This window comes from Brachyhypopomus gauderio, chromosome 10, assembly GCF_052324685.1.
Source record: "Brachyhypopomus gauderio isolate BG-103 chromosome 10, BGAUD_0.2, whole genome shotgun sequence".
Taxonomy (NCBI): domain Eukaryota; kingdom Metazoa; phylum Chordata; class Actinopteri; order Gymnotiformes; family Hypopomidae; genus Brachyhypopomus; species Brachyhypopomus gauderio.
The window spans coordinates 21,462,291-21,472,704 of record NC_135220.1 but is presented as its reverse complement, the minus strand read 5'-3'; positions in this window follow the sequence as shown (position 1 = coordinate 21,472,704).

Genomic DNA, 10,414 nt, shown 5'->3' with positions numbered 1-10,414 from the left:
GACCCCAGAGCGAGGGTGGAGATGGGGGTTGTTCATCCTGGAACGAGGGTGGAGACCAGGGTTGTTCACCCCAGCATGATGGGTGGACAGGGCATTTGCATAGTTCAACAAGGTTCAGCACACAGATGTGGAGTTCATTTAAGATACTAATGAAGAACATGTTTCCTGTTTTAAAAGCAGGTGGAGAAGCTCATAAGAGGTACTGAAGTTCTGGAAGGTTCCTCACATACTGTCAGTTTAACGAGGTACAGTGAGTTTACTCGGTGCACAAATTTGTAATCAATGTGAAATTTAACCAGCAGCCAATATCGAGTAGCTAAAACAAGAACAATGTGGTCAAACCTTCTGGCAGTAGTCAGGACTCTGGGTGCAGCAGTGTAACTACATCTGATCGGGCAGCAGGACAGCACAGCCCTCAAGATGTGCAGAGGACAAGGACTTACCTTTCTGTGTCATGACTAAATGTCTCAATATTAGAAGGACAGTGTTCTTCATTAGCATCGTTACCTTCATTACGGACAAAGAGATTTGTGTCAATACGTTTTAACTGAATATCCATATTACAACAAATAATTCATATATAACAAACATATAGCTGTATAATTAAGACGTTGAGTTTCCAGCTGCCTTTGGATCACATGTGAACTCTTGTTTTGTCCGTTAAATAAGAGGATGTTACTCAACATCCAGCCTTTAAGGTCCTCAGCTTCCCGTGTCTGTGCCATGCTGGTGTATTAGTAGCTCAGCGAGGATGCCGTCCTGATGTGGTTTGTTTTCCAGCAGTTAAAGCCTGAATCAGCAGTGCGTCATGCTCATTAGTGGGACGAGGGACTGTTTGTCATCTGATTATTTTGCATGTCTTTATAACCATGTGGACCGAGTCCAGCGATCAGCGATCATGCTGGGGGTTTGAAGGCCCCACTGCCATGTGCAAACCTCAGAACACCCCAGCAAGAGGGCTCCTCAATGCCTGCAACACAGGAAGGTTACTCCCTCACACACACACACACACACACACACACAGCCCTGTGTGACAGGTGGTTCTGCATGGGCTCCTGCTGTGGTAATGGATCATCAGGGGTCTGACTGTCATAACCGCCACAGGGGAGAGTGTGTTGATCCCTGAGGAGGAAGTAGAGTGGATCTTTATTACCACCGGGACACACACACTCTCTGTCCTACCGCCGCTCATCTGAACCTGGAACCTGATGATGCCAAGGTGACACCTCTGATCTGTTTTTCCTTCTTCTCTTCTATTCCCTCTGGCATTTTCCCTTTCTCCCTTTCTCTCTCTTTCGTTTTAGAACATGCTCCATTCCAGCGTGCTCTCCGTGTTCTGATTTCACGATGAAGGAAACGTGTGGGACTCTTCTGGGCAGCAGCTGGTCCTCTCATCAGCGAGGCCCCATGAGGCCGCATGGAGCCGTAAGCCCCTCCCTCTCCATGGGCCACGCCCACTGCCTGCTCCAGTACGCCCCTGCGCTACACACAGTGGGCTTCCTGCTCGAAGCCCACCTGAGTCAACGCATCACCAACCACCTGGGTGCGAGCTGGATAGTTGGAGCAGGAACACACACCAGCCAGCCCTCACACCAGCCCTCACAACATCTCTCACACTAGCCCTCACACCATCTCTCACACTAGCCCTCACACTAGCCCTCACACCAGCCCTCACAACATCTCTCACACTAGCCCTCACACCAGCCCTCACAACATCTCTCACACTAGCCCTCACACTAGCCCTCACACCAACCCTCACAACATCTCTCACACTAGCCCTCACACCAGCCCTCACAACATCTCTCACACTAGCCCTCACACTAGCCCTCACACCAGCCCTCACAACATCTCTCACACTAGCCCTCACACCAGCCCTCACAACATCTCTCACACTAGCCCTCACACCAGCCCTCACAACATCTCTCACACTAGCCCTCACACCAGCCCTCACAACCTCTCTCACACTAGCCCTCACAACATCTCTCACACTAGCCCTCACACTAGCCCTCACACCAGCCCTCACACTAGCCCTCACACCAGCCCTCACACTAGCCCTCACACCAGCCCTCACAACATCTCTCACACTAGCCCTCACACCAGCCCTCACAACCTCTCTCACACTAGCCCTCACACTAGCCCTCACACCAGCCCTCACACTAGCCCTCACACCAGCCCTCACAACCTCTCTCACACCAGCCCTCACAACATCTCTCACACTAGCCCTCACGCCATCTCTCATGCCAGCCCTCACACCAGCCCTCACACCAGCCCTCACAACATCTCTCACACCAGCCCTCACAACATCTCTCACACCAGCCCTCACACCAGCCCTCATGCCATCTCTCACACCAGCCCTCATGCCATCTCTCACACCAGCCCTCATGCCATCTCTCACACCAGCCCTCACGCCATCTCTCATGCCAGCCCTCACACCAGCCCTCACGCGAGGCCTCATACTAGCCCTCACACCATCTCTCACACCAGCCGTCACACCATCTCTCACACCAGCCGTCACACTAGCCCAGGCGACCCCATTTCAGGAAGTAATCCAGCCCCCCAAAACCACCGTGACGGTCACATTTTCCAGATTTATGCAGCAGTGTTAAGTATTAGACACACCATGATGGCTCTTCAACCAGCACTGCTGAATCACGCCTTTCTTCCCCCTGTTTTTGTGTGCCTGTAGTCTATGTGGTCTAAGTCTAAGTGTGTAGTCTATCTGGTTTGTCTGTAGTCTATGTGGTCTAAGTCTAAGTGTGTAGTCTATCTGGTTTGTCTGTAGTCTATGTGGTGTGTGTAGTCTATCTGGTTTGTCTGTAGGGCATCTTTTTTTGAGAATTGTCTCACATTGTGGGAAGGATTAAGACCCAGGTAAGAAGGTCTCACTGATGGAAAAGAGCCCTGGACACCTCCTACTTTACTCTCTTTTTCGGTCTTCTGTCTGTCTCCATCTTTCTTTGTCTTCATATCTCTCACTGTCTCTTCTTTGTTTTTGTCTTTAAAATATCCTCCAAATATTACAGTTTTCTTCCCAGAGACATCGTCCCTCTTTCATTCCTTCAAAACATAGTGTCTAATATCCGGCTCAGGCAAGTGGACAGTTAATCTACTTTAATGAAACATTTCTGTCAGCAGTACGATTGAGTGTTGCTGATGTTCAACGATTAGATTTTTCTGACCTCATTTCCCAGCTCGAATCATGACCTCACGTCCAACCCTGCAGTGGCAGGGCTCAGTATGTTAATGAAGCATTCAGCGTCAGACAGAGTGCTGGTGCCATTCTTCATCATTTATCAAGTTACACAGCTCAGCTGGGAGCTTATAAAAGTGTAGGGTTCTGTAAGACAGGAGGACATGGCCTTTATCGGACGCTTCCTGATGATGTCAGACCTGGGGGAGTGGGAGCCGGGAATGCAGCAGCTCCCAGAGGCAACTGGTGAGAGGCGGGGTTTCAGCTGGCGAGAGGCGGGGTTTCAGCTGGCGAGAGGCGTGGCTGCAGCGTTGCGAGTGGGATAAGAAGAGGAGTTTGGGGTTCATTAGGGAACTGTGTTGGGGTTGTTTGTGTACCTCTCTGTGTGTGTTCCTGTGTAGGTGTTTAAATGTGTATCCTTTAGGGCGCGTGTGTGTTTGTGTATTTAAACATGTGTCCAGATGTGTGTATTGGGGTGTTTAAGTGTGTATCCATGCAGCGTTTTTTCATACAGGTGTGTGTTTACATGTGTAAGTGTGTGCATGCAAGTGTGTGTGTTGGGTGTTTAAGTGTGTATCCATGAGGAGGACATGTGTTGGGTATTGGAAGGGAAGAATCCAGTAGTCCGATTGAGAACGTGTGAGACAGGAAGTTGGTTGAGGTCAGAGGTCAAACAGACAGATGCTTTTACTGTCAAGACTGGACAGGAAGTAAGGTGGCCTGTTTGCTGTTTGTGCAGGACAACTTCAAGATCCACAGCCAGTCATGCCTCACCTCTGCCCTGCGTGTTTGCTGTTTAGATCACCACGTGTGTAGTTCCTGATGTGTTTAGGGGCTTTTGTGAATTTGGATCGGGCCAGTTTGGGCCTGGTCACTCATCAGTAGCTGCCAAGGTCAGTCTATAGTGGAGGAGGACCGGCGTTGATCTCCCTGCCGTCTGTCCTGGTCCACTCAGAGACTCTTTCCATTGTGGGATTTCAGGTGTTTGACAGGTCTGAGTGAGAGAACATCTTTAGAGCGTGTCCATCTCCTTGACTGTTGTGGACTGCGGATGAGTGAGTGTGGGCAACACACTTAACCTCGGAATATTTTCTTGCCGTGGTCTACATTGACCATATTAGTGAATTTGGTGTGTAACTCCACCAAAACTGTAGAGGACTGTTTTTCTTGTGTGTGAGTCTGTCGCAGGAGTGTGTTGGGTTTATTTATTTAAAAAGTGTGTGTGTGTGTGTGTGTGTTTGTGTGTGTCTGTGAGAGAGAGTGAGTGAGTGTGAGTTTATGCATGGGTTTTCAGTTCTAATCTCTGTGTGATCTGGAGGGCTTTTCCTGTCATTGTTGCTATACTGTCTCCCATCTTCTTCCTCACTGAGGAACTTTGCAGATACAGGACAAACACACACACACACACACACACACACACATGGGTGAAGTGACAAGGGTGGTGGTGGGCACATTGTGCCAGCAGAGGTCCTGAGAAACACGGGAGTCAGGAATCACACAGAACAGCCCAGATAGATGAGAGAGAGAGAGAGTGAGAGTGAGAGAGAGAGAAATAGAGAGAGAGAGAGGACAAGAGAGGGAGGTAGAGAGAGAGCAAGAGAGAGAGAAAGAGAGAAGGCCCAGTCAGTATACTGATAGCAGAGGAGAGGAGTTTCCGCTGATCTGGCCTCCAGGGACCTGCCCCACGTCTGATTAGGTTGGTCTGTTTTTCCAAAGTCTTCGCTGGCCTTCTTTAAGCAACAGCAACAGTGTTAATGCAGCTAAAGGTACATGCATGCCTGTGAACCCAGGTTGACATTATGCAAATGAGAAGATGATAACATTATGCAGATGACAGCCTGATAAATGGTGGCCACTAGGTTTAAGCCACTGATAATCATGTTAATGTTTATGCTAATTGCTGGTCCTTTTTAGATGATGTTTGTTAACTCACCTTGCTGTTCTAAATGTTTTGTGTGTCTGCGTGGTGGAAGCTTCACCAGGTCTAGGAAGCAAGAATGCATCAAAAACAAAACAGCCAGCGCAAAGGAAGTGGCTGTGCCTTAAACAGACTGATGGAGCTATCCACACGGGAATACACCAGTGTGTGTGTGTGTGTGTGTGTGTGTGTGTGTGTGTGTGTGTGTGTGTGTGTGTGTGTGTGTGTGTGTGTTTGAGAGTGAGAGTGAAAGTGTATGGGTGTGTCAGAGAGTGGGAGTATATGCATCAGAGTGACAGATTGCAAGTGTATCAGGGAAAAAGAGTGTATGTTATGTATGTTTTGTGTATGTTTCAGCATGTTTGTGTATGTGTGTGCGCCTGTGTGTATGTGTGCGCATATGTCTCTGCACGTATATTCGTGTGTGTGTGTGTGTGTGTGTGTTTGTTCATGGGTGCGTGCGTGTCCTGAGGAGGATGTATGGGATGACAATGATGTGATTCACAATGGGTATCCACTTAAGGCAGCTTTTTATATCCATATTCCATTTAATATGGAATAATTGAAGGGCCACATGGCAGTCAGACCTGCTGGGTTTACATGACAATAGCTTATTGTGTTCCAAATGCTGTAACCCCACCATTCAGGCCGTTCTATTCTAGATTCATACTTGTATGTGGGTGTTTATGTGTGTGTGTGTGTTTGTGCATGCATGTAAGACAGTGTACATTTGTGTGTGTGTGTGTGTGTGTGTGTGTGTGTGTGTGTGTGTGTGTGTGTGTGCGTGTGTGTGTGCATGCATGTGTACTCTCCTGCACACATATGCACGCATACACACACGTGTGTGACAGGGAGTACCTTTGAGTATGTAGGCATGCTTGCATGAGCAGTATGTGTGTTCTATCTGTCAACCACTATGGTGTTATCAGAAGTTGATCTGACCCCAGACCAGTGCAAACACACTTGCACACAGACACATCAGAAGCTGATCTGACCCCAGACCAGTGCAGCCTACAGACCAAGTGACCATGCAGTGTGTGTGTGTGCACTTCTGACTCACTCCTCTCCCCTTACTAGTATAGGAGGTATAAACCTGAAACAGCACAGTCCTCACATCACAAGGTCATGAAATACCAGCAGTGGTTTCATATTCTTATGTATCTTAGATTAAGAGCACAGATCTGAGACGAGATTCTTAAGGTAATTTTTAGGATTAATCATTGCAATTCAATAATTTCAAATAAACTGTTGTTAATAATTGGTGATTTGTTTAAGGTTAGAACCATATGAACACTGAATGTCCTAATACGATTTGTGAACTGTCATTTGATCACTGACATTGCTACTGACATCTACACTGACCCAGACAGAATTTACCCTCTGCATGCCGGTGAATGAATGTAAATTCAAATCTATGTAGAACATCACTGAACATCAGACACAGGAACATTTTGCTTCCTAGAAATAGTCCTTATGTGCTGTTTGTAGGTGTAACTGGACTTGCTTCGCCAGGGAATTTCTAGCGGATGTGTAAACAAAGCCCAGGTCTCCACGGTGACCCAGAGGAAGAGGAAGGCTCGGAGGTTTACTACCGCTGCTGTTTTGTTGTCCGCAGGAGCGGTACCAGGAGCTCTTATCTGTGGGGGCCCTGGTTCAGGCCCCACCTTCTGATGAGAGAGAAGCTCAGAGAAGCCCTTCCACTGGTGGGACTGGGAGGACAGCAGCTCAGAAGACACAAACTGTGGGCTAAACTGGGCAATGCTTCATGTGACCCAGTAGTCCAGTTGGTCCATATTGTGAAAAATGAGAGACAGAGAGAGACACACACAACCATGCTAAAAGACGTCCTCGTGCCGTCTTCCACAGGTCAAACCTGTCTTCCAGCAGGCCTCCGGGAAAGGCCAGCTCAGGTCATCTTGGGAAAATGCTACAAGACGCAAGCTGAGCTGGACAACAGTAGTACATACCACAGGGAGGTCACCCGTGATCTCCTGGAGCCTTTAATAATGTGTGTAGAAGTAAATATAGATTCTCGCTGGAGGTTTGATTTACAGCCGTAACAATGGCGCACATGCCGTCCTTTCTTCCTCTCTGTCATCCTCAGTGTGTTTGTCCCGCTCCATCTCTGACTTGCCGCCAGTCTTCACAGCAGGAAGAGAAACAATGGGCTAATCAATAAGGGGACAACCTAAACACTGGGTTACGGCTCATCCCGGCTCTGCTGCCTGGTGCAGTGGGTATGAATAGAGGTCACTTCCTGTCAGCCAGACCCTTCTTCCTCTGGTGGCCCAGAAGGCACTGCTGCTCTGCATGGCTACTGTGGTGGCCAGTAATGACTCTGCTGGCCCCAGGGGATTCCAGGTAGCCACCGTGGCATCAGACAGGCAACATCTTGCAGAAGGATCAGACAGGGACCTTGTTTGTCCAAAACAGAAGCCTTGGAAAAGTTCTTTCTTCTTTTTTTTTTTGCTCTATGAAGCTAAGTGTAAGTGTTGAATCATTTCAAGGACACAGACCAGGACATCCCCCTCTCACATTCAGGTTTGGGGTGAGAATCAAATATTTACATCAGATGCAAACAGACATAACAATAGAGTGACAGGGATTGATGGCCCCAGGTGAAATCTCTCTACTTTCTGTGATGCACAAACACAAGCCGGAAGTGTTTACATCGTTGAGAGTCGCCATGGCGCTAGAGATAGCACTTCCTGCCCAAGCCAAAGTTTGCCACACGGCACAAGAGTAGGCACTGACCCTCGGGTTGAAAAATAGTTATAACGTCTGGCTTCAAACCCTCTGAAGGTCAGAAACTATTACAGCACACAAATGTAGTTAGTGAATCAAAGCACAATGCATATCACTCAACATGAGACAACAAGGGACTGGACGCACTTCAGTCGGCCACTTCTACATAAAAAAACCCCCCGTGATTGAGATCCAAAGGCCCCGTCTAAGTGTTAACTTCCTTACAGTGCTTTTAAGAGATCTGTGCCTCTTGCTGGCGCGTTGCCGTGAAGCTCGAGGAGGAAATCGAACGGCAGAGAAACAAAAACGCAGACAAAGGATGGTCTGGGAAGCTCAGACCCAGCAGGGGTCTCTGGGGGCAGTAGATAAGGCAGGGTTAAATAAACAGCGAAGGTGGCACACGCTAGCCGACTCCTGCAGCAGCGGCAGGCTGTCTTTCAGCTGGGCTAATTGGGGTAGGCACTCTGACTGTTAACAAGCACAGCTGGGGAAACGGAGGGAGAGAAAGAGGCTTCCATTATGAGATCCATTATGGCTAAAACATCATCTGTCGCATGCTGGCTTGATTAGCATCTGATGGAGTCATCAGGGTGTTGGATAGGCGGCGAATGTTTGTCTGGACATTTGTCTGGATGTTTGGTCTGGATGTTTGGCCTAGATGTGGGGGAGCATGTGTGTGAACGTGTGTAAGGGGTTGGTCACATTTGGGGATACCCATCACAGTCTTACTGCCACACTCATTCGGGTCTCCCGTATGGGCCTATCTTGTGTCACCAACTTCCAGCCCTGTGGACACACTGTAACATTAACCTCCTCCAGCCCTGTGGGCTGCACTGTAACACTAACCTCCTCCACAACTGTGGACTGTAACATTAACCTCTTGACATGGGAATGCTTTGCTCGTATAAGAGCATCATGAAATGAAGTCTGCGCGCTCTTTATGGTGCGTCCATCCTGAACAATTGCTCCATCTCCACTAGGATCTGAAAATACCGGAAAGTCTAAATCAAACCACACTAATGACCCTGATGGGAATCATCAAAAAAAAGGGATGAGGATGAGTGAGGAAGAGCACTTGTGACCAGATAGGGAAAGGCCAACGAAGGTTAGCATGACCTGCATTTCTAACATGCTTTTTAATGAGTTCTGCTAACCTCTAGCTTCCATTCCTGCTATCTTACAATAGGTCCATTGCATTCATATATTCTGCCCTGTGGTGTGGGTCAAATGAGGACAGAGTAGGACTTCACAGCAACAGGATGGGGGGGTCCGGTGATGTTAGGAATTAGTAATTAATCAGCGTCTTGTCTCCAGGAAAACTGTCCAGATGTCCTGCACGTTTGTGCTTTGTCCAGCTCCTCATTTTGATGGTGTTTTTCTTCTACACCCTGTTTTTGACTCTGCTGAGAGACACCACTTCTGGTTTAGTAGTGTCCTAGTTTTGGACCAACAGACATCTCCTATGTCCACCTTGGAGTAAGAGTCTGTTAGTGGCAGTCTAATTATCAAACACAAACATTTCTCAAAACACACACTGAACGATGAATCCTGAGCCTCTTATTACAAGCAGTGCTTTCATTTCTTGACTACTTCAACATAAGAACGTTACCACTACAGCCCACAAAGCCCATGGTGCTGTGCCCATATCACACTAGGATCGCTTCCAGAAGATTACCAATTCAAACCATAGGACTGCAGTTGCTAACACTGCTTTTTAAATCACTTCTAAACAGATCTGATGATCCGTCCGGGAGTGACACGGCGTTAACATGGATCCATCAGCCATGTTTCTGTCCTATGAACCCAGCTCTGGAGAAGCACAACATTAACCTTCAGAAGAGTAAAATCAAACGTCCACACCTCCAGCAGACCAACGGGACCAGGATGAAATGTGATTTAGAGGAGTCCATGCTGGGCCGGGGGGAGGTTAAGTGTCGATGTGTGAGCTTGTCTGTCGTGCAAGGCTCAGGTGATTAGCAGGCTGGTGTCAATCACCCACGACCCCTCCATGGAAGGAGATGATGACGAGGTTCTGAGTGGTTAAAAGAACACAAAATGTCAACCAGGACTGTTAATGGCTCTACAAAGCTGAATTCATTGCTTTATAAAACAACTCGTTTAGTTTAGGGTCTGAAAAGTAACCAAAGTAAATTAGGTAATCTTTGCAAACCATACAGGTTGATGTGAAGATGAGCTTGTATAAACCACAGGTTTACCACTGAACTACACTTCCCAAACTTCACCTTTTAAACAGTACGGCAAGGCTGTTTTCCTCAAAAACCCTGTGCCCCTTAGCTTAGGTGGAACCTGGGTATCGAGTTGTGTAGTTTATGCGAGACACAGCCATCTTACACGACAAGGTACATTGTATATGCACTTATACCTTAATTAGGCTGATGCGGTGCTCTGTGAATCATGTAGTTTGTGTGAGATGCAGCAGAATGTAAGACATTATTTGGGGAGGTGTGATGTCTGTGACTGACTGCTGGAGTCAAAGATCAGCTTGGAGGAGACAGTAGTTGGGGGGGGGGGGGGTGTTAGGGTCCATCAAGGTATTGCAC